The sequence below is a fragment of the Hemitrygon akajei genome, chromosome 1, assembly GCF_048418815.1.
Source record: "Hemitrygon akajei chromosome 1, sHemAka1.3, whole genome shotgun sequence".
Lineage (NCBI taxonomy): Eukaryota > Metazoa > Chordata > Chondrichthyes > Myliobatiformes > Dasyatidae > Hemitrygon > Hemitrygon akajei.
The window spans coordinates 35011936-35036741 of NC_133124.1; the positions used below are offsets into that span (position 1 = coordinate 35011936).

At 41.5% G+C, this 24806-nt stretch overlaps 1 protein-coding gene across 3 annotated transcripts in view; it reads right to left on the minus strand.

Moving 5' to 3' along the window:
* The window catches only part of sulf1 (sulfatase 1), a 316869-nt gene that overhangs the window by 266975 nt on the left and 25088 nt on the right, over positions 1–24806 (minus strand). Inside the window, exon 1 of one of the 3 annotated variants that reach the window (XM_073040854.1) lies at positions 16950–17118. The exons of the other annotated variants lie outside the window; for them this stretch is intronic. The gene's annotated coding sequence lies outside the window, so the exon portion shown is untranslated. Of the gene's footprint in view, positions 1–16949; positions 17119–24806 lie in introns of those variants that run through there. 3 annotated transcript variants of the gene reach the window in all.

A 24806-nucleotide genomic window follows, 5' to 3' on the forward strand; every position in this document is an offset into this window, starting at 1 on the left:
ACCCATTTTTGTGGGGTACAGTTCTATTAGTCAAATCCTTGTAGGCTGCTGGATCTCCCTTGTAAATTTGTTCTAAGGGCTACTGATCACTTTATAACATTCAATTGCACAGTAGAGGCCCTTCAGCCCTCCATGTTGTGCTGACCTTTTAATCTACTACAAGATCAATCTAATTCTTCCCTCCCACATAACTCCATTTTTCCTTCATCCATATGCCCATTTAAGTGTCTATTGAGGTAGGTGTGGAACTTTCCTTAGTCATACTCTATATGACTGCTAATAGTGCTCGCTCAATTTTTATTTATCTTGTTTCTGCTGGCAAGAATGCTTTGGATGCAAATATAATCAAACAGCTTGCCGTCTTATGCAAGAACTGCTCCTGGGCCTTTGAAAGAGGCTTCTATCTGTCAAATGGCAAATTGTTTTCAGCTGTTGTATGATGGGCTCATCTCTCCGTGAATTGTTGAAACTTGTTTCATGGGATTGTGACAGAGGTATTTGGCATCTTTCATTAAGTTGATCTGTCTGGTGTGCGACGGATGAGAAAAGAAACAATTCACAGACGGGGTCAGGCCAAGAAAGATCTTCAGCTTATTTATTTATTTATGGAGATAGAGCACTGAATAGGCCCTTCCGGCCTTTTGAGCCACGTTACCCAGCAACCTCTGGTTTAACCATAGCCTAATCACAGGACAATTTACAATGACCAATTAACCTACCAACTGGTATGTCTTTGGACTGTGGGAGGAAAGCAAAGCACCTGGAGGAAACCCACACGGTCACAGGGATAAAGTACAAACTCCCGACAGTCAACGGTAGGAATTGAACCCGGATCACTGGTACCGTAAAGTGTTGTGCTAATGATTTACTCTTTGGCATTTTCATCCCATTGATGGCTCTAACATTTTCTGATCTGTACATCATTTTCAAAACTGGTGATTCTTTCTCATTTCAAAGTGTGCAGCTTGAACTTGGCCTTTCTGATTCTGATCATCGCCTTGTGGAGGTTGTTGTTGTGAGCATCATTGTTCACTCAGCAGAATTAATCATCCGCTCATCTGGTTCTCTGCTGCACGCTTCAAATCTAATCTATGTTTTACTGAACACATCCTGGCTTTCTCTACAGTCAAAAGGTAAACATCAGGATTTGTATTCCAGAAGTGAAATGTTAAATGTTGTCAGAATGAAGATTTCTCAATGAAACCTCACACCTTGTTGTTTCTGGCATCAAGTTTGCTGTTTTTAAAAAATTAAATGTAACAGTGTTAGGATTGGATAGTGATCTCTCTTGGCCATCTATTTCATGTGTTTTGCTTCTGGGCATATCATTAATCACCTCTCCTCAAAATGGATCTCAAGCATCACTAGGTTTCATGACTATAGCTATCTACTTTATTCTTCTGCATCAGTCAGAATTCATTTTCAAGTTTTCCCTTCAACTTGATTGCTACTTGGGGGCTGGATCCCTGGTTTCACAATGAAGTAATATTCAAATCTTCAAGCTATAAGACCATTTTACAGACCAGTTTATCAAACAAGTTAGACATACTTGGATTATTGTTGTTGTTCAGTCGTTAAGTCAAGTCGGACTCTTCATGGACCATGGGTTTTCATGGCAAGATACAGAAGTAGATTGCCAGACCTTTCTTCCGTGCAGATACTGCTGCTGCTCAGGTTGGGACCCGGCTGGGTTTGAACTCAGGATCATCTGCCTTGAAGTCCTGTGCTGATGCCACTACACCGCCAGCCAGCCCACTATACTGGGATTGGTTCTGCTTAAAACTGTAGAGCAATCTTCGATTGCCATATTGTTCTCAATTTTCAGTGTTGTCTCTTCCTTCTTGAGATTTACAGTGATCACCGTTTATCATCACAACTTCTAACTTCTGTAACATAGAATGTGCAGTGAACAACTTCCTCTCTCTGATTTAGATTATTCCAAGTTCCTTTGTCTTCTTATACGTGAGGCCATTTTCCCTTCGATACCCAACTCCCTTCAGGTTTTCAGAGAAGATCTTTTGGTAAAACCTGACTGGTAGAATATTATTTTGAGCTTCTATATCCAGTTTAACTCAAGGATGATGGAAAGGGAATTCATCCTCTGGATTGTCATGTAGATTTCATTTCTCAGTGAATTGCCACATTTAGTCACTCCATGATAGATGATATCAAAATGAGCCTCAATCTCTGTTATCTTCCATGTTCCAATTTTATCTCTTTAACATTAATCCTTTCATTCTTCCTATGAGGCTTCTTCCAGAAATTCTCACTTTTGATTTTCACATTTTCTCCCAGCAGATGAGATTACTGCTTTGATTCATTGGAAGCCATTACTCTCTGTGAATTCATGTGGCAGAATTCACAGAATTCTTCTGCATGGCCTTCTTTCAATCTGGTTTTAATTCTTTTGTAAAACTCAGAATCAGAATCAGGTTTATTATCACTGACGTATGTCATGAAATGTGCTACTTTGTGACAGCAGAACAGTGCAAGGTATAAAAATTACGATAAGTTACAAAATTAGACAAATAGTGCAAAAGAGGACTAGTGAGATAATGTTCATGGATTTGTCGACCATTCAGAAATCTGATGGGAGAGAGGCTGTGTCAAACTCGTACAAGGACAAATCTGAGGATAGAGCAATCAGCGGCCTTCTCTGGCTTCCAGTGCTTCGGCTGCACCTGTATCTGCAGCCTACATGATTGTGACTTCCTCCTCTCAATTATGTGCTCATATGTCGAGCCCCAAATGAGTTGGTCGACTAATCTTTCATCCACTTCCTTGAATTTGCATCCATTGGCCACGTTTCTAAGCCTTGTGCGGAAATAGTTAACAAGCGTGCCAGGTTCCTACCTCTGGTTTTGAAGCTCTGATCTATGAGTCCGGTGACTGGAGGCCAGCTCAAAGTGTGGGTTGAATTTTTGCCAGCATTTTGTTCTCTCAATCAGTTATTTTGCAGCTGTTGAAGAAGTCCAATCATTCTTCATCCACCCATTAAAAGATTTTAACTGACCTTTTCCCTCATCACTTGAGACTTTCAGAAAACCGTTGACTGTCACTTAAATTTTCAGTCCCCCTACATTTTTTTAACCTCTCTACTCAACACTCTACAGACATCACAGCCATCTTTTACACACTGGCCACAGGTTACTCGTGATTTTTGAGCATCAGACTTAGCACTCACATCATTCATGTCATATGGAACTCTGCTCACTCTGTTCCATTCTGTTGTTGCAGCCACTTTATTTTCTCAATTAAAATTTAATACTTCAATCTGCAGATTACATTCTGTTAATTTCCAGACTGCAGCTGAATGATCAAGTGCGTTTCTGTGTAACTAATGTGCAGAGGGTACAACAGTTTGGAACCCTATTCACCTGGTAAACATGGTTAAGTGAGTACATAGTGGCCTAGTAATCAGGTTTGAGGAATCAACGTGGTTAGAAGGATTAATGATTATGGGAGGGAAATCATGGGGAAGTGACCACGGTCAACCTGTAAACAACCAACCCTGCTAGGGTGGGTTTATAACTGCTCCTTCTGCCCCTTAGGCAATACTGTACAGACAATAGGACATTAATCAGTACAGCGCAGAAACAGGCCTTTTGGCTCTCCAAGTCTGTGCTGACCAAGTGTCAATTTAAATTGCACAACTGCCTGTAGACAGTCCACATCTTTCCATTCCCTGTTTGTTCTTGTGTCTGTCTAAGTGCCTCTTAAATGCTGTTATCATATCTGTTTGCACCACCTACCCTGGCAGTTTGTACCAGACCCCTACCACACTGGGTAAATCTTTATACCTTAAAACTACACTCTGTACTATATGACATTTCCACCCTGTGAAAAGGATTCTGACTAACTACCCATCTCATAGTTTGATATACTTCTATCAGACTCTACTGCTTCAGAGAAATCTATCCAAGTTTGTCCAACCTTATAGCTGATACTTTTCAAATCAGGCAATATCTTGGTTTGGAAAGTATTTGCTTGTGCACCTTTTCCAAAGCCTCCATATCTGCTTTCCAAACAGGAAGGAAGCTGGTAGACTTCAAACTTATTAAATGTTAATCTTTTCCCCAAATAAAATTTAAATTAGCCACCTCGGTTTCATTTTGAAAAACTTTTTTCTTTTCTCTGAATTGTTGACAAGAACTATTAAACTCCTATTTCAACTCAGTATACATATTGTTTTTAGAAAGAATGCAACTCTACTTAGAAGCATATCTCCGCTGATCACACTGCAGCTAATGATGGCTACAAACACCGAGCATTCTCCAATGCCAAGGAAAAAAGAACTTACTTCCTGTGCTTTCTTGGACTTAAATCATATTGTTACTTGTCAATTTCACACATGTCATGTGCTTACATTGAAAGCTGGTGGCCTGCATTTCCCTGCCATTGTCATAGCTGTCCTTCTTCCCTTCTCCAACTGCTCCAAATACGGTGACCTTTGCTGTCCTGTTTTGTCAAAGCCCAAATGCAGCCCATAGAAAACTAATGTAGCAGAGAAAATGGCTCTGTGTAGTTGTGTTGCCCAATGGGCCATTATCTCACTCACTCTGTTTGTAACACATTGCATAGCACAGCATATCTAAATGTGCACCACAGCAACTACATTTCTGGACATCTTTAAGGTTTCCTTCAATATTTTATGGCAGAAAAATACACTCAGTTCATTAAGTATTACTCATGTTCCCCTGACTATTCCTTTATTGTATTTTAGGTGATTGTGTGAAAGTATATTTTTTTGTTTTCTTGCCATTGTCTGGTTCCATTCAGGGCCAATGAAGCCACACAAGTTTCCCGAGGGTTTTCCCTTCCAGTCACCCGAGAACTATTCTCAATTTAGCTCTTTTTAAATCGCTTCCTAGTTAAGGACAATTACTTTTCTGAAGCCCAGCCTTGAAATAAATTTGTTTTCTAGGTTGTGGAAACATTTTACATTCTACTTGTTTCAAGGTCTGTGTGTTCCCTGCTGCTTGTATTCTTTTTGACCAACACCATAAAGCCCAAGGGGCAACATGTTTCAATAACTGAACCCTTTAGTTTTCCTTCCAGCTCCTTGAGGGACTTGCATATTGATGTCTTTATGAGCTCAAAAGGAACTATTTTGCGTGTTTCAGAATGCACTTACTGCGGGTCATGAAGTTAGCTCACATAGAGTGAAACAGCTGGCACTTTAACAGCCAAATCTTGCTGAATAAAGAAACACAATACCAACCAGTGAAGTCCTGTTCTGTCTACACTTAAACGATCAGAGAGGCAGGGGAGAAAAGATGGCATTATACCAAGTTGATTATATTTTAAATAAAAATTCTAATAACATCTCTTCTTAAAGAGATTAATGTGAATTACAGTATATTTATTCAATCCCCAAATATATCAGTGAGAACTTTAAAGAGTTTTGGTAAATCATCTTTTGGCATTTTGGATTTCTTCTGGCATTCCTGATGGGTAGTGTTGAATCTGCGTGTTTAGCTACTAATGACGTGCATTTAAGACTACTAAATAAGCAACTTCAGGTCACTGGAGCATCCTATGACTGCTGAGGTGAATCAGAGGACATTTGTAATTGCTTGTAAATTCCAGACTCAGGTCAATAATTAACTTGATCTCGGATTTTGTCACAGTTTTATTTATCACCTATAGCAGTAGCAGTATCTGCTTATCCTACCCCAGTGACAAAATATGCCTTCAGAGTTTTAAGCAAGGTTTTGAACCAGGTTATTCCTTTTCTTCATTGTTGCACCTTAGGGAATAGCCTTGAATAGCTGATTTGTGGATTACTTCAATATGACACAGAGCTGAGTTCAATCTTAGTCTTACATGCTGTCTGGGTGGCATTTGCACATTCTTCGTTAGACTGCCCTAAATGCCTAGGTCTCCTCCCACTTGCAAAAGATATGCTGGGAGATATTTTAATTGGCTTCTGTAAATTTAGTAGATGGGTCACAAGAAAATAGAGAGATGGGATGGGACAGGAAGTAATGAGGATGTGCAATACAACAAAAAGGATTAGTGTATGATTGGTGAAGGTGAGTATTGAGGCCTGACATAGACACCGTGAGTCAAAAGGCCTGTTTCCTTGCGGCATGTCTCATGGCTCTATGGATTGGTTAGAACAGATGGCTACATGGTGGGCACACCTTTGATAAGGTCACAACATTTCATGCACCTTCACTTTAATATATCATCTAATTGCTGACCTTGCAATTTGGAGTCAGATCAGAATACCGCTAAGAAAACAAAGTTAAAAATTCAATCAAGATGTAACTGCTTGGTGTGGGTGGTATCAGTCAGGGGTTAATTGCTCTTCTTGCTGCAAATTGATAGAAGCATTATGTTTCTGACTTTCTCTTTTTATTAGAGGGCCTCTGTTAAGGTTAATTTTTAAGCTATAGATCACAGAGATTTGTATTAGTAGGATATTCGATAGCAGTTAGGGATTTCTTTTTGTGCGTACGTATCAGATCACCCACCGGCTGTTTGTGACTATGCCTTCAGCAGCCAAGGTCCAAAGGTCTGGAATTCTCTCCCGGAATCTCTATCTCGCTCTTCTCTCTTAAGACATTTTGTACAACTGATCTCTTTCATAAAGCTCTTTGTCAACTGCTCTATCATATGTTTGAGGGTGGCTGTCAGATTTTGTTCCACAATGTTTCCAAGCCATTCATTTATGTTAAAAGCGCATTATGAACACTTCATAAATGAAGGCATTGAAAAATATTTGCATGTAAGGCAATAAGTTCAAAAGCTCCTAAATAAATGTGACCTTAAAATATGATATGATGCATGAGGATTAAATCACTTAATTCTGATTCTAGCAAATGTGCCCAGCACAGAGATTGTGTTATTTAAGAACTATTTCACCTAATGCCTGAAATGTTTCCTGTTGTTGTGTTTCAATTGCAGAAGCAGAGTTCCTTCAGAGGCTGGTTGGCAGGCTAGAAAACTGGAACAGAGTTAACATTACAGAACTCATTCTGAAAAACGGTCATTGACCTGGACCTCTAACTCTGCTTCTCTCTCCAAGGACGCTGCCTGGCCTGCTGAGTATTTGCAACATTTTATTTTGTTTATATTTCAGATTTTCAGTAGCTGCAATATTTTGCTTTTAGAGATCTAAGGCCATAATATCATAGGAGCAGAATTAGGCTGTTCTGCCCATCAAGTCTGCTCCGCCATTCAATTACAACTGATCTGTGTTTTTGTCTCTCAAAAATCTGAAGATCAAATGGAACAGATATCAGTGGGCAATTACATTGCCAGGAGTGAGCAGAAGACATGCAGAAGGAGAAACAGGCATGATTTGAGAAGCGCAAATTAACAAGGCAGCAATAATGGGAAATGTCAATGGCCCCAAGGTATACAGGGGACTGGCCAAATGAAAGAGTATAAAAGGTCCAGAATTCTAAAACTGCTCAGGAGAACAAGGTGAGTCCAACAAAGGATGGAACCGCTTTGTTTTAGGGGATAAATCTGCAAGTAAAATGATGGCATCAGGCAATTTTACTCCAAAGGTTTGGCATGGTTATGCAAAAAGATATCAATAGACAAGGAAATAAAGTTATAAATTGGGCCAAGGATAAATTTATAGGTTTATGGTATACCAGATCTGAACAGAATACATTTATGAACAATAAATAATTACTTGAAGCTAAATCAGTGTGTATGTGTGCGGTGGGATGGGGGAGTGGTGGTGGACTGGTAGGCATTCAAGGAGGGGACAATTTGGGCTTGGACGAATATTTTCTGAATAAGGGACAAGGCAGAACCCGCAAATACAAAAGCCATGGATGCTGTGGAACACACACTGCCAGTTAAGGCAGGAAAAAAGGGAAGCTTATGAAAAATACCGAGGGGTCACACTGGAGAAAGTCAGAAGTATAGAAGATGTAAGGGTACAATTAAAATGGAAATTCAGAAGCTAAAGAGAATGCATGAAAAATATTAGCAGGCCAATTAAAGAAAGCCCTAGGACTTTTATAAAAAAATATAAAAGGAAAGATGACATCAAAGGAAAACACAAATCTTGTCAGAGGAAAGAACCATACCCTGTATGGAGGCAGAATTCTAATGCGTATTTCTAGTTGTATACTTTGCATCTGTCTTCCCAGGAGACAGAAATGTGCCAAAAAGGATGAATTATGAAAAGTATTGAGAATGATAAACAAAGAATAAAAGGCATGTTAGATATGGATGAAATGCTGGACTTAACTAAAAATGTATCTCAGAGTTTAGAGAGAAAACAAACATAGTGCAGCCATTTTCCTTTGGCCATATGCACAGCTTCAGAAGGCTGGAAGGCAGATCATATCTACTGACATCTGCTAAAAGAGAAAGGGATAAATGAGTGTCCACTGGTCAATCATGCAAACTGCAAATCATTGGGCAGGATATCAGAGTAGGCATAAATCACTATTTACGGAAGCAGAGATTACTTACTCTCAGGCTTTACAGGGTCATCCAAGCAAAGCTGTGTTTAACTAACTTTACCTAATTTTTTGCAGAGATAGCAATGGAGGCTGTTGAGAGAAGAGCCTCAGTCTGGCCTTCATGGATGTTAGCAAACAAATTTAAAATTTCCTGTGGCAAATCAATGAGAAAGCCAAAGCTGTGAGATCCAACGTAAAGTGGTGAATTTGGATTAAAAACTGGCCAAGCTGCAGAAAGGGAACACATTTGGTTTCTATACACAGTGAGGTTCTGCAGGGCCACCATTAGGCCTTTTGCTTGTTGTGATAGCACCTTGTAAGACAGCAAGGGAGAAAGAAATAGAGAAAGACAGCTTGATATCAATACTGGGGAAAATGCTAGAATCCATTATTAAATAATTTGGTACAGGGCACTTGAAAAATCAGATTGAGTAGAGCCAGCCTGGATTTATGAAAAAGAACATTTTATGAGTTTGCTAGAGATTTTTGAAGTTGTAATTAGCAGAATATATAAAGGGAAGCCAGAGGATGTGGTGCATTTGGCCACATAAGGTGTTATTAAACAAAATTAGAGCATGTAGAATCATGGTAATATATTTGCATGGATTGAAGATTGGTTAACAAGACAGAGCATAAGAATCGGGGCTGAGACTGCTCCTAGAAAAATGCTTGCAGGTATCATTCCTCTGAGCTAAAGAACAATACAGTTGCAATACACAAAGTATAAAGGAAGCTTGGATCATGGGGTGAGGATTAGGTCCCAGACTGAAAACTTAAACAGACTATGTTTATACTCACAAGTGTTGAAGAGTGTTGAGGTGATCTCATTAAAATGTAAATTCTCACGGAGCTTGAAAGGGCAAATTCAAGAATTATACTTTCCTCTGATGTAGTATCTAAACCTGGGAGTCACAGTCTCAAAGTAAAAGGTTAGTCATTCAGGATTGAGGTAAAAGAAATTGCTTTACCCAGCAGGTGATATATCATTGGAATTCTCTAAACAAGCCACTGAGCATGTTCAGCACAAAACCAGATAGATTATTGGATATTAAGCAATTCATGGGATTTGGGTTAGCACAGGATGCTGATGATGAGGTTAAAAACTTAGCCGTGATTTTATTGAATGTCAAATCAGGAGCAACGTACAAAATGGGTTTTATCTGCTTCAGTTACTGATGTTTATTTGGATAAGATATATTAAATTCATATCGAGGAAGAATTCATGAGGACGAAAGTTCCAAGCAGCTTTAAGGGAACAATAGATGCATCAGGCCGTTGCAGACTGGCAAAAGGATTTCATTCTGAATAAATGCAGAGTATTTAGAGAAGGTAAACAGGATCAGGGCAAGTGATACAAAATAAGGAACTGGATAATAAGAAACGCTGAACAATAGGGGGTTCATGGAGTGCCTTTCCGCAAATCCCTGAAGCTAGCAGGATGAGTAGTTAAGGCATTTCTTTAACCAAGGAGTGGTGAATCTTTGGAACTTATTGCCAAAGGTGGCTGTGAAGGCCAAGTCATTGGATACATGTAAAACAGAACTTGATTGGTTCGTGATTAGTAAGGGTACAAAGGTTACAGGGAGAAGGCCGGTGAATGGGGTTGAGAGGGATGATAAATCAGCCATGATGGAATGGCAGAGCAGAAGTGATGGGCCGAATGGCATGATTCTGCTCCTATGTCATATGGATGCACAAGAAAATTGCCATGCTGAGGCACTAATATTTTTATCAAAATAATCTTTATTCATAACAAAAGAAACACAAAAATAAACCGTGCAATACTTTTTATTCTTACATTCATAATCTATGCTATACAGAATATTTCATTATAGTCCTTAAAACTAATTAGGGCTATTGCCACTCATGTAGCCTTCTGGGGTGCTATACGACTAAAATAAGGACACAGCAGAACTGCTTAAAAAACTGTTTGGGCTGCAACTAGATAGACTTCTGTCTACTGTCCTCATCACCGCATCGTAGCAGAACCACAGAGGTTTGCAAAATCCACAAAATATTGTCAAGGCTTACAGTACAAGGACAAAATAGCTAGGTTGGGTCATCATCTTTAAAACAAATGATACAAAGAAGAGACTTAATTTATATTTGCATAATTAGAAAAGGTTAAACAGGAACAACCTATTTTCTCTGAACAGGCAGAACAATGATCAGGTGACATGGGTTAAGTCATTAGGTGGAAGGATTAGGGTGTGTTGATGGTATTTTTCACAGAGGGGATCTGGAGTTCACTGACTTTCACATCACTGAAACCAACCTCCCCTGTATGGACTGTCTTTACATCTCACTGCCTCAGCAAAACAGCCAACGTAATCAAAGACCCCACCCACACTGGATATTCTCAATTCTTTTCTCTCCCACTGGGCAGAAGATACTAAAAGCCTGAAAGCATGTATCACCAGACTCAAGAACACCTCCTGCCCTGCTGTTATACGGTTATAGAGTGGTTCCCTAGTTCAATGAGATAGACTCGACCTCCTATCTCATCATGGCCTTGCACCCTACTAACCACCTACACTGCACTTTCCTTGTAGCTTATTCTGCATTTGTTATTGTTTGATCTTGTACCATCTCAATGCACTGTGTTGTTCTGTATGTACATAATGCAAGACAAGCTTTTCATCATATCTTGGTACGTCTGTCAACAATAATAAGCTAACCAAATAAACCAAACAAAAGGGGCGGGGGAGAGGTAGAAACACTTACCACTTGGATGAGCATCTGAAATATTGTAGCCTACAAAGCTATAGACTAAGAGCTAGGAAGTACAGGTCACCAAAATAGTTCCATTTTTGGCCTGCATGGTTGTGAGCCCAGCCTCTGTACTGTCAATGACTGGGATTCTCTCTGTACTCAGAAAATGCAGGTTGTTGCCTTTATGTTTCATGAAGTGCTACAGGAAGGTATACCAGATGTTTTATGATGTCTGAAAGCAAAGAGGAATTTCACACCGATTGAAAGCTTATATCAAGAAATAAATTTGGAATGACTGGAAATATTTATAAGATAAGATTCACAAATACTTAGAAATTTACAAGTCTCCTCTCTTGCCATTCTCTGCCATTAGAACATAAGATTTACCCCTGACCTTGAGATAGACGTTGCAAGGTCAACAGGAGCAGCTGGACGCTGGTGTCTAAGCTAGGAGGGCTCATCCATTGGGCAGGCACAGTCGTACTCCGAATCATGCCTCACAGATAACATGCCAGACTACTTCACTGTAATATCTGGACTGATCCACCCGTGGGAATGGCACAGTGATTAACTCGTGGAAGACAGTGGCCTTGGGAGTCCTCAACATCAGTTGAAGTCTCACAGTCTCAATGAGGTCAAACATAGGAAGATCATCCCCTCCTGCTTACAACCTATTGTCCTCTGTCAGTTGTTAATCAGTACTCTTCCATTTTGATACTTTGCTAAAACACCCAGTGTAGTCATGGTGCATAATATCCTCTGGCTGGAAGAGTTTAATGGCCAAAAGTGTGAATTGTTTGGTAGCATCACCACTGACTAAGCTGGCTGAATCCCAAAGGACACAACACCCAGACAGAGTCTGCAGCAGGTAGTATAGAAATAGGAACGAAGGATAAACCTACTTGATCTCATCCTCCCAATCCACGTACTGCTGCTGCATCATTGGGGGATGTTGCAAATACTTCATGGGGACAAAGTTCCATTTTACAATCTAGGTTTAAATTACAAGTGCCTTGAAAAAGCATTCAATCCCCACAACTGTTTTCACATTTGACTGTCTCATTTTCTAAATTTAAAATAGATTGAAGTAAGATTTTTGAGCTTATCTACAAAACATTGTGCATCATGTCAAATCAAAAGAAACATTCCAAAAGCTGCCAACAATTTACTAAAATTTAAAAAACGAAATTGTGAGGCTGAAAAAGTTTTCATCCCCTTTGTAATTACTGAGCCCATTTTCCTTGGTGCAATATATTACCTTATTGTTAATGGTTAATATTCATCAATATTTCTTGATGTAGAAACTGGAAGATGACCTGCTTTCAATGAATTCATCAGAATGAATATCCCCTCTCTCTGTAAGGTCCAGCAGTATAGTAGATATTTAACAGACTAAACCAAAATCAAGATAAAATAGAGCATTCAAGACAAGTCAGGGAATAGAGAAGTATAAATCCGGGAAATAGTAAAAGACCATCTCAAAGGCCTTGGAGCTCAGTGCAGTCTATCATGAAAAAGTGGAAAAAATATGAAACCACAGCCACGCTGCCTAGGTCAGGCGCCCCTCTAAACTTAGTCACCAGAGAAGAATGGCACATGTAAGAGGGGCTACACAATGCCAACAGTTACTCTGTTTCCTTCCCTAGCAAGGGAAAAACCCTGGATAAAGCATACCCTTGCAAGTAAAGACTTTGCAAAGCATCACTTAGAAGATACTGTAAAGATGTGGAAAGAAGGTCTTGTGGTCAGATGAGACTAAAGTGGAACTTCTTGGCCTCAACAATAAGCAGCATGTACGGTGTAAATCTAGTACTGGCATCGGCAAAGTAACGCCAACCCAACAAAGTATGGTGGAGGTGCCATCGTGTTATGTGGATGCTTTTCAGCAGTAGGGACTGGAAATCTGGCCAAGTTCGATGGGAAGATGAATGCTACTAAATACAGAGAGATCCTGGAGAAAAACCTGTTAGCCTCTGCCACAAAGTTTAAACAGGGGACAATGACTCAAAGCACACTGCCAGAGCAACCATGGAGTGGTTTCAAATGAAGAAAATTGATGCCCTTGAGTGTCCTCGTCAGAGTACGACCTAAACTCGATCAAACATCTCTGGCAACATCACATGAATGCTGTCTGCCGCCACTCCCCAACTAACTTGGCACGGCTTGAGCAATTTTACAAGGAAGGATGGGCTACTCTTGCTCCATCGTGTTGTCCAATGTTCACGGCAACTTATCCAAGAACACTACTGGCTGTAATAGCTGCGATAGGTGGTTCAACTAAGTACTGAGCAAAGGGGGATGAATAAGTCTTTGCCCTCTCACTTTCAACTTGTGCCATCGTGGGCTTTGATTCTCCTACCCTGGGTGCAACTTTGACAAATCATCTTCATTCCTGCCTCTCAGGAAGGTGGACTCAGGACGTTTGGCCTTGACACCCCTGGATATCTGGGTTATATCTTGGTTAGAGGCATTGATTGTGTGGATAGCCAGAGGCTTTTTTCCAGGGCTGAAGCAGCTAACATGAGGGGACACAGTTTTAAGGAGCTTGGAAATAGGTACCGAGGGGATGTCAGGGCTAGAATTTTCACACAGAGAGTGGTGGGTGCATGGAATGCACTGCTGGCGGTGGTGGTGGAAGTGGATACAATAGGGTCTTTTCAGGGCCTCTCAGATAGGTGCATGGAGCTTAGAAAAATAGAGGGCTATGAGGTAGGGAATTCTAGGCAGCTTCTAGAGTAGATTACATGGTCGACACAACATTGTGGGCCGAAGGGCCTGTAATGTTCTGTAGATTTCTATGTTCTATGTTCTATTGAACTGCTGATGCTAAGTTAACAAATTTCACATCACATGCTGGTGATAACAAACCTGATTCTGATTCTGTTATCAGTGAGATGTTGGGTTACTACAGTTTATTCATTAGACCATGGATCATCCTTTAACCTCAAGCATCAGGTCCCTCTGGAGATTTGTTTTCCCCTCTTGGGTTCTGCTGCTATTTCCAATCTGCTACTTTCTGGTAGAGAAGCTAAGAGTATCTACGCTGCAGATAATTATGGTAGGCTTTATGGAAACCCAGTTGCTGTAGACATTGTGTGGTTATTCTAGGGTAAGGCTCATCAGGTTATCTGTATACTGGCTCTCTGCGGAGAGCACTCTTTGTCGATGGCAATACCGAAGATCGAAGAGCAAAGATCAATCAGAAGTTGAGGTGCAATGGCTGAAGCCCTGAGTCTGCTAGTCCACTGGTGAGGTCAGAGGTCAATGTCTGCAAGTCCCTGAGTCCAATAGAGGCTGGAGGCCCAGCCTGTCCTAGGGCTGGAGGACTGTTTGTGTGTATGAGTGGGTAGGAGGTTGAATGGGAGGAAGGAAAGGGGCTTGTTTTGTTGCTGCTGTTCTTCTGATCATAGTGAGCATTCTATGCTGGCACCAACACTTGCAGGCATATCCTCAGTTTGTGCTGGTTGTTAACACAGACACACATTTCACTGTATGTTTCGATCTACATGTGCTGAACAAATGAATCGGAATCAGAATCCCTGTAAGATCTTTGAGAATTTCATTGTCAGTTTTATTGAAGCAGTGCTTCTGATGCCACCGTCATTTTGAGAGAAAAAAGTAGATTCGGTGGTAGTCAATCTAACAGTCCTGGTATCTGTCACAGTGTGCGAAAAGGAGCAATCCTACTTGTCTTTCTCTCAAATAACCATGTACTTTAACAGCTACCGCTGACTAGAGAGAGGATGTTGCCATGAGACCTTGTACTCTGTCCTTGATAGTTGTTGATTATGATGAGGCTACACTCTGAGTGTTTAATAAGGACATAATTGAACCTAAAGCTCTCCTACTCCAACAGAGAAGCAAGGCTAACTTACTCCTGATGAACTGGCCTCCTATCTCCCTTTTTCTACCTCTCTCCCTTCTTGAAGAATGGAGTGACATTTGCAATTTTACAGTTTTCCGGACCCATTCCAGAGTCTTAATTCTTGAAAGATCATTACTAATGTCTTGACAATCTTTTCAGTGATCTCTTTCAGAACTCTGGGATGTGGTCCATCTGGTCCAGGTGATTTATCTACATTCAGACCTTTCAGTTTCCCAAGAACTTTCTCCCTAGTAATTGCAACTTCACACACCATGACCCCAACACTCTGGAACTTCCACCATACCGCTAGTTCCTTCCACTGATGCAAAAATACTTATTCAATCTGTCCGTCATTTCTTTGTCCCCTCCCCCACCCCATTACTACCTCTCCAGCATAGTTTTCTAGTGGTCCGATATCCACTCTCACCTCTCCTTTACTGGCCAGCTTACTTTTGTATTCCATCTACTTTCTTAATGACTTTTTAAATTGCCATCTATTGGTTTTTAAAACCTTCCCAATCCTCTAACTTCCCACTAAGTTTTGTACTATTATTTGCCCTCTCTTTGGCATTTACTTTGACTTCCCTTGTTAGCCATGGTTGTGTCATCTTTCCTTTAGAATACTTCTTCCTCTTTGGGATGTATATACCCTGTGCCTCCCGAATTGCTTCCAGAAATTCCAGCCATTGCTGCTCTTCCATCATCCCTGCCAGTTTTCTTCTCCAATAGATTTTGGCCAACTCCTCTCTCTTGCCTCTGTAATTCCTTTTACTCCATTGTAAAACTGATACATCTGACTTCTCCTCAAATTTCAGGGTGAATTCAATCTTATTTGGCCCATCAAGTCTGCTCCACCATTTCATCATGCCTGGTCCAATTTTCCTCTCATCCACAATCTCCTGCCTTCTCCCTGTATCCTTTCATGCCCTGACCAATCTAGAATCCATGAACCTCTGCCTTAAATATACATAATGACTTGGGCTCTTCAGCTTCCTGTGACAAAGAATTCCACAGATTCAACACTCTGCTTAAAGAAATTCATCCTCATCTCCATTCTAAAAGGACACCCCTCTATTTTGAGGCTGTGTCCTCTGGGCTTAGACTTTCCACCATAGGAAGCATCCTCTCCACATCCACTCTATCAAGCCCTTTCACTATTTGATGGGTTTCAATGAGGTCACCCCTCGTTCTTTGGAATTCCAGTGAATACAGGCCCAGAGCCATCAAATGCTCTTCATATGACAAGCCATTCAATCCTGGAATCATTTTTGTGAACCTCCTTTGAACCCTCTCCAGTTTCAGCACATCCTTTCTATGATAAGTGGCTGAAAACTGCTCACACTACTCCAGCTGAGGCCTCACCAGTGCTTTATAAAGTCTCAAAATTGCATCCTTATGATCTCTTTCCCCTAAGAGTTCATTGGGGAATTCCGGTTCATTGCACAACACCCAATCTCTTAGCTGGCTGAAACACAAGCTGCTCTAAAAAGCCATCCTCTTGGGAAAATCCCCCTCTTGGGATCCAGCACCAGCCTGAAATCCCCCTTGACTATTGTAACGTTGTCCTTTTGGTTTGCATTTTCCATCTCACATTGTAATTTGTAGACCATATCCTTACTATTGTTTGGTGCTGCGTATGTAACTCCCATCAGGGTCTTTGACCCTTGCAGTTCCTTAGCTCTACCCACTGCGATTTAATACCTTCTGACCCTATGTGACCCCTTTCTAATGATTTGATATCATTTTTTACCAACAGCCTCTGCCATCCCTCTGCCTTCCAGCCTGTCCTGTGTGTATCCTTTGTCGTTAAGCTCCCACCCACAACCTTCTTTCAGCCATGAGTCCGTGAAGCCTACAACATCATTCGTGCCATTCTGTAACTGTGCTACAAGTTGATCTACCTTATTCCATATACTGCGCACATTCAAATAAAATACCTTCAGTCCTGTGTTCATCCTGAAAGCTGAAGCAGGCATTATGGACTCCTGAAGAATCTGCTTCTGCATTGTGACCCCTGCAGCTTGTGAACTGTACAAGAACAACAACTAGCTTTGGGCATGCCATGCTGGCCTGGATGCCAATGACGTGAAAGTCTGGGAGCTTCTGCGTAAGCACTTCATACAGACTGCGAACCCAGACAGCAAGTCACAGACTTCCCAATCCATGGAGTGATTCCAGACTTGCTTTCAACAGGAAGTTTTCACAGAAATTCATTCCACTGTCAGACATGAATGATAACATTGGTAACATTGGTAAGCTGTTGTACTTTGCCATCAGATGCAAAATGAAAAAGGATTTGGAGTAGGATGAAATTATGTAAACACTTTCACTGCAATGTCTGCGTTAATGAATGGCACTGAAAATTGCTGATTACTTAGGGTGATACTTTGTTTGCGGAATTTTTGTTGTGTTCCTTTCCAGCTTACCAGTAAGCGATGACACTTGCTGGCTGCCTTCCAGTATTGCGAAAGCCCTTTGTAAAGCAAACACGTGCACCACACACACACACACACACACACACACACACTTCAAATTTCCAGTATAAGGGACGGAAGAAATTACAAAACATGAATTTAACTCTTAAAAGAACTCTGCATTAATTAAAAGAAGTTGTAAAGTATTCGTAATAGTTGTTAAATGAGAGGATATCCACACGCCTCCACTACTCCAGAGGAATCTCACAGGAGGTGCTGTTGAGAAAAAGGAACGTCTACTTCCACAGCCATAATGTCCCAATAGTCCTAATCCTAATAGTCTCCCCAAGAAAGCATTGCTGCAGTTGCGATAGGACATAGACAGTGGTAATATCACCTTGAGTCATTATGTGCAGTGCTGGATAAAATTAATGATCTCATGTCAGGAAATGTAAGGAAGGTGCTTATTTTCCCTCTTCTTCACCACCAGCTACCAGCTATTCCCTCTCACTCCCATTCTCATCCCTCTTTTCCTTCTGATTTTATATACACACGCAGAATCAGTATGCTAATATGAAAAACACACACTTCCTTCCGATTTTACAGGAAACCTGGGTGCATTATATGGTTCAAGAAGACCGGAATGGTATCAGCTATCGCCTATAAGTTAACTTCATGCAGGCACACCAAAATGCCCTGGGGAAATCTGGGCACTGCAGCAGTGTAACCCTGGCACCATAGGAACCTGGCAGTCTTGATGACCTAACTTCTACACTTTCATCCAGTACAAGCCATGGTACTAAAGGCCCACTAAAGTTTCCATCCAATGTGGTTAATTCCTCTTCTGCTTCTTATCGTCTTATACAATTTGATCAAATCACCTCTCATCCTCCTTTCTCCAAAGAGAGCAGCCCTAACTCACTCAACCTTTCCTCATTAGACGTTCTCCAGCCCAGGAACTTCCTCTTCACCCTCTCTAAAGCTTCCACCTCCTTCCTATAATGAAGTGACTAGAACTCATCACAGTACTCCAAGTGTGGTCTAACCAGTGTTTCATAGAGCTGCAGCATTACCTCGCAGCTCTTGAACTCAGTTCCTCAACTAATGAAGAGCAACACCTTACGGCTTCTTAACAACCTTATCAACTTGCGTGGTTAGTTGTATCACTGTCCTCATAGCTCCAATGCCTCATCAGAAACTGTCTGTTCAAAGCATGGATCAACACTTTGCAAGGCTGCATTCATCAAGTATTGTAGGTAGACCCTCTCAGACCTATCATATCTAAATCTCAGCAAGGGAACCATTCAGTGTGCATCTTGTGGGTGACATGACTGGTGGTATATCTAATCTGCTCAAGAGTGAAAGTGGTTTCAAAAGGATTTCCACTGACACAGTAGGATTAGGAGATCCTCACCTGTATGGAAACCTGTCACTGTGTAAGTAACATGAGAGCCAATAGGATCAGAAAGAAAACTTTGTCCATGTTGATCTTGATTAATATCAGGGCAATGTTGCCTTATAGCATATCAATTTGATGCACTGATTGAATCAAAATACCTCAACAGAAATTGGGGATTGAACTTTATATATCTACTTAACTGAATATCAGACTGGATAATGCACATGAAAACTAATCTGAAAGTAAAGAGTTAATTGTGAGTTCAGGATATTTGTCAAATCCTTGTAAGTTGGCAGCACATTGAGCAACCGCTTGGCCACATCATGACTTCCAGTCCATAACTTTAACTCACCTTCACTCCGAGTTTGTCAGAAAATGTGAACAGCTTTTTGACTGCTTTTGCAGGTGCCTGGAGTTTTTGGCAGAAGCCACCCGGAGACAGAGATTCGCTGCTTCTCCTACTGACCAGACAAGTTTCAAACTTAGCACTGCTCTGCGCCATTGCTCTAAATCTGAGCTCCAACCATCAGCACTAATCTTTATTCAGTCAATCAATTATAAGTATATGGTTTTGGACACTATTGGGGGTTGAGAGAGAAACGACCTACCCCCCCACCCCTCCCCGAGAAGCCACAACAACGAAATCTCTGGCACTGTACCTTAGAAGGGAAGGAGGGGAGGAGTGTAGTAATGTATCTCAAATAAAAAATTAAATTAAAAAAGTTCTATTTAATTATTTTTTATTTGGAGAGCCTGCGCAAATCAGGCCCTTCCAGCCCAATGAGCCCCATTACCCAGCAACCCACCTATTTAATCCTAGCCTAATCACAGGACAATTAACAATGACCAATTGACCTACTAACTGGTACATCTTTGGACTACCAGAAGAAACCAGAGCACACGGCCGAAACCCATGAGCCCACAGGAAGAACGTACAAACTATCTTACAGAGGATGCCGGAACTGAACTCTGACCTCTGACACCCTGAGCTGTAATACTGTCACGCTAACTTCTATGCTACCACGGTTCCCCCACAGAATCATTTAAAATGCATGACCAGCAGTGACAGGGTCAAGAGGCGTTAGGGTTAGCGAAATAAGAGACTGTAATCTGGAGCAACACAGAGGATTTAGCAAGCCAGATGGCTTTTATGGGGTGTAATCAATACCCAACATTTCACATTGAGACCCTTCATTTGGATGAGACTGGTTGGGGTAGATTGTGTAAATGGCATATAAAAATAGAGGCAGGAAAAGTAGGTCATAGTCCAGCAGTCTTTGAATCGGATAAAATTAGGGCAGAACAACGCCAAGTGTATCGGTCCAAAATCAAGCCCCAGACTAGCTGTCAGTTGTGGCAAGGCTTGCATGCTATAATGGACTACAAAATGAGGTCAGGCAGCATCACCAATAGCACTGCATCCCCTCCCCATAAGCTTAATAAATACTACACATGTTTTGGATGGAAGGGGACTGGATTACCTTCACCCAACCCAACAGTTTCCAATACACTTGAACCACTGTTGTCCTGGACCCTAAAAAAATAAGGTAACATGCCCTAATGACTATCACCCATGAGTCCGACACCCACCATCATGAAGTGCTTAAAGAGGGTGGTCTTGGTACACATCATGACACACATGACAACTTCAATACACTGCAATTTGCCTACTGCTGAAACAGATTTACAGCAAGCAACATCTTCCTGGGCCAGCATTTATTTCTGGAGGATTTGGACAATAAAGACATCTATGTCAGACTATTGTTTATTGACTACAACTCCACCTTCAACGCTATAAGTCCAAGCAAACTCATTAAATTCCTAGACCTAGGACTCACACCTCCTTTTGCAACTAGATCCATGATTTCCTAATCAACAGACTACAATCAGTAAAGATAGGGAGCATCACCTCCACCACAATGGCTCCCCAGAAAGCCGCAGTATCAGTCCCTTACTCCACTCCCTATACACTCTTGACCTGTGTGACTAGATTCTGTTGTAAGTCCACTTACAAGTCTGCAGATGACACCAGTGAAGTGGGGTATATCTCAAATAATGGCATCGCAATGCAGGAAGGAGATAGAGAACCTAATGATGTGGTGTGATGACAACAACCTTGCCCTCAATGTCAAATAAAGAGCTGGTGATTGACTTTAGGAAGGAGGGATGTGGACATGCTCACGTTTATGCCAACATCACTAAGACCAAGAGCATTGACAGCTTCAAGTTCCTCGGAGTGAACGTCACCAACAGCCCGTCCTGGTCCAACCGTGCAGGTTTCATGGCCAAGGAAGATCAGCAACATCGCTCCTTTCTCATGAGACTAAAGAAAGTTGACATGTTGCCTTTGGTCCTCAGTAATCTTTACACCTTGCAACGCATCCTTTTCAGATATGTCACAGCTTGGTAAACAACTGCTCTACATGTGACTACAAGTAACTGTAGACAGTTGTGGCCATAGGGAAGCAGCCTCTTCTTCATGGATTCTATCTATGCTTCTCGCTGCCAACATAATCAAATACCCCACTCAATCTCTCTTTCTCCCCTCCATTGTGCAGAAGATACGAAAGCCTGGAAGTACAAGAGCTGTGAGGTAATGTTGCAGCTCTATAAAACCTGAATTAGAACATACTTGGAATATTGTGTTCCGTTCTGGTCACCAGGAAGGACATGAGAGGAATGCTTAGAGAGGATGCAGAGGAAATTTACCAGGACGCTGCATGTCTGATGACGATAGGTTGAGCGAGCTAGGACTTCTTTCTTTGGAGCAAAGGAGGGTGAGAAGTGACTTCATAGAGGCATACAAGATGATAAGAAGCGTGGATAACCAGAGACTGTTTTCCAGGGTGAAAATGGCTATTACAAGGGGGCATAATTTTAAGGTAATTGAAGGAAAATTTAGGAGGATGTCAGTGGTAAGTTCTTTATACAGGCTGGTGGGCATGTGGAACACCCTACCAGTGTGGTGCTAAAGGCAGATAGATTAGCAGCGTTCAAGAAACCCTTAGACAGGCACATGGGGGGGGGGGGAAGGGTTAGATTGATCTTAGTATGTTAAAAAAGTCAGCACAACATCGTGGGCTGAAGGATCTGTACTGCTCTGTGTTCTATGACAGCTCTACCCCTTTGTTGTAAGACTACTGAATGGTCCCCTAAGTATGATAGAGGGGGCTCCTGACCTCAATATAGCCTTGCACCTCATTGTCTGCCTGCACTGCACCTTCCCGATACCATTTTGTGCCACATATTGTTATTGTTTCCTCTTCTACTTCCCCAGTTCACTGAAATGAAATGATCTGTATGGACAGCATGGAAAACAAGTTTTCACTGTACCTCTGTATGTGTGACAATAATAAACCAACATATCCTCTGCACACAGTTATCTAAATGTCCAAGTCTTTGGTTCCTGTCACACACCAGGATAAACGTGTCTTTCCCACCCCAACACTTGTTTTGCCAGGAGGACATCCTATCTCGTACTATTAACCTCATCGGTTTCTTCTCCAAGGTTGCCCTCCTATGCTTTTGTTCATTAACAGCATCTCTCCACACTTCCTACCAGACCTGCAGGGCATTTGCACAGTTTTCTGCTTCCAAGTTCCAGCATCTCCAGTGTTTTATTTCTGAATTCCTGCTTTCAGGATTTTGTATCAGCAGTAAAAAAAATCTCACTATCCGATTAAGCAAGTTGGTATGAATGTGTGTCTGGGAGAGAAGCAGAGAGAAAGAGAAAGAGAAAAAGAGAGAGAGAAAGAAAGAGAGACAGAGAAGGAGAGAGCGAGAGAGAGAAAGTGAGAGCAAGAGAGAGAGAGAGAGAGGAAGAGACAGAGATTGAGAGAGAGAAAGAGAGACAGACAGATAGACAGAGAGAAGGAGGAAGAGACAGAGAAGGAGAGAGCGAGCGAGAGAGGGAGAGAGAGAGAGAGACCTCTGCACAATATGAAACAGACCCAGAGTGGAATCAACCTTTGATCTGTGCCACGTGTCTCTAGGCAACAGGGGCCAGCAACAAGTTGAGACAATATCATTGCAGTACCCTCCATCCTGTGTGGCTGTATAACTACATTTTAAGCAGCTAGGCCTGCGGCAGTGTAAACACTGCTGAGACCCTGGGCTTTATCTGACCAGTGGAGTAACCCTTTGTATAAACATGTGTAAATGCAGCTTAAATCTTTTCAGCCATGATACAGTACACTGCTTCTAAACCTCATTGTCATTCGCTTTTCTCCAGCTAGGACAAGTACAAAACAAGGGTTAAGATTTGACCTTGAATTCTCTGAGCTCTGTGAATTTGTTTGACATTAAGTTTTCTCCACAATTCAACCTTGGGGGTCGGCTGTACCATTCTAAGCATGTGGCGGGATTGGTCTGCTCTAGATAGGATAATCTGACTCCCACCTGGCTGATCACAGTTTCAGATACACTTGTGATAACATGGAAATAACAATTTATCTTTGATGACTTGTCTCCAATTTAATTGCTTGAGATTAGGGTTTTTATCCCAACAAAACGTTATCCATTTGTCTACAAAAATAAAATTATCTTCCTGGCTTCTGGAAACTAATGTTTTCTAAAGATTTTTGTAAATTTATTATTGTATAATAATCGCAAAACAGAAATACATTCAAAGTCTGGGCAGTCCTTTGGAAATTTGTACTTGTCATCTAGAACTCTTCCACCAGCTCTGGACCACAACATTAGATGAATGCTTATCATCTCATCCACTCAATAACAACAAGGTTCAAAACAAATACTTTCTCCTTAAAAATATAAGGGAATGAAGCAAGGTCCACCAGGTTAAACAATTCCCTATTCAGGACATGTGAAGCCCTCATATGACACAGCTTTGGTTAGGCATGTCCCTGGTGTCCTTGCATACTGCTGAGCCTGCTCTATTTTTGTTTTAGAGATAGAGCACAGTAACAGGCCCTTCGGGCCAACAAGCCCGTGTCAGTCAATTACGCCCATGTGACCAATGAACTTAATAACATGCATGTAGTTGGAATGTGGGAGAAACCCGCATGGTCACAGGGAGAACGTACAAACTCCTTACGGTGGCATTCTGATAGTGTTACACTAACTGCTATGTTATCGTGCCACCCAATAAATCCCTCCTGGGGCCAACTCTAGATTAGGAAGCTGCAGAGGAAGAAGTAAGGCATCAGCTCCCCATGTCCCTTTGCTGAAAAGTTCACAGCCTGAAATTTGACCTAGAACTTGGATTTCACCCTCTATTATGAACTTCAAGTTATGCATAATGCTAAGGCACAATCAGGTCATTTACAAAAAATCCATTCAACTAGACAAAATAACATTAAAAGGGTCATTGTTATGGTTTGGACACAGAGAGATCATGCACGAAAGCAGGACCAGGAACTGCACGAAGAGTTTCCATCTGCCATGTTATTATTGCCTCATGTGTCACCGCATAAAGGAACTTCCTCTACAGATGCTAATAACAGCTGCAGGAAAGGCTGCCATGGTAGCAAGGTACTACACAGGGGTGGGAGGGGGGAAGGAAAATGTTGTGCTTAAGACTGTGTGGCCGCACAACCTCCCGCCCCAACCCCACCCAGTCTGCCCCGAGCAATTCCCAAGCCCCAGATAACCCCACGCCACAGTGAGGTGAGGCTAATTTTGCATTAGGCTGTCTGGCCATGATTTGGACAAAATGGATCAGTTGGAGGAGAGCCAGAGTCACAGATTCTGTAATCCCAACTATAGAAAACAGACGCCGGTAGATGGACTTTGATGCCAGAGGAGCATTTCTTTTCCTTTCCCTGCATGATCTTCTGCTAGATTTTTCTGTGAGACGTCAAAGGAACTAAGTTGTACACTAAAAATTCCAACATGGGAAACTGTGCAATGGGCAGCCTGTGACATTACTAGGAGATGACTAACACTGGGAAAATGTGTGTGTCACTGAATCATGCACGCAGCGTCTGGACCAATTTCCTGATTTCACCTAGATGTGATCATTG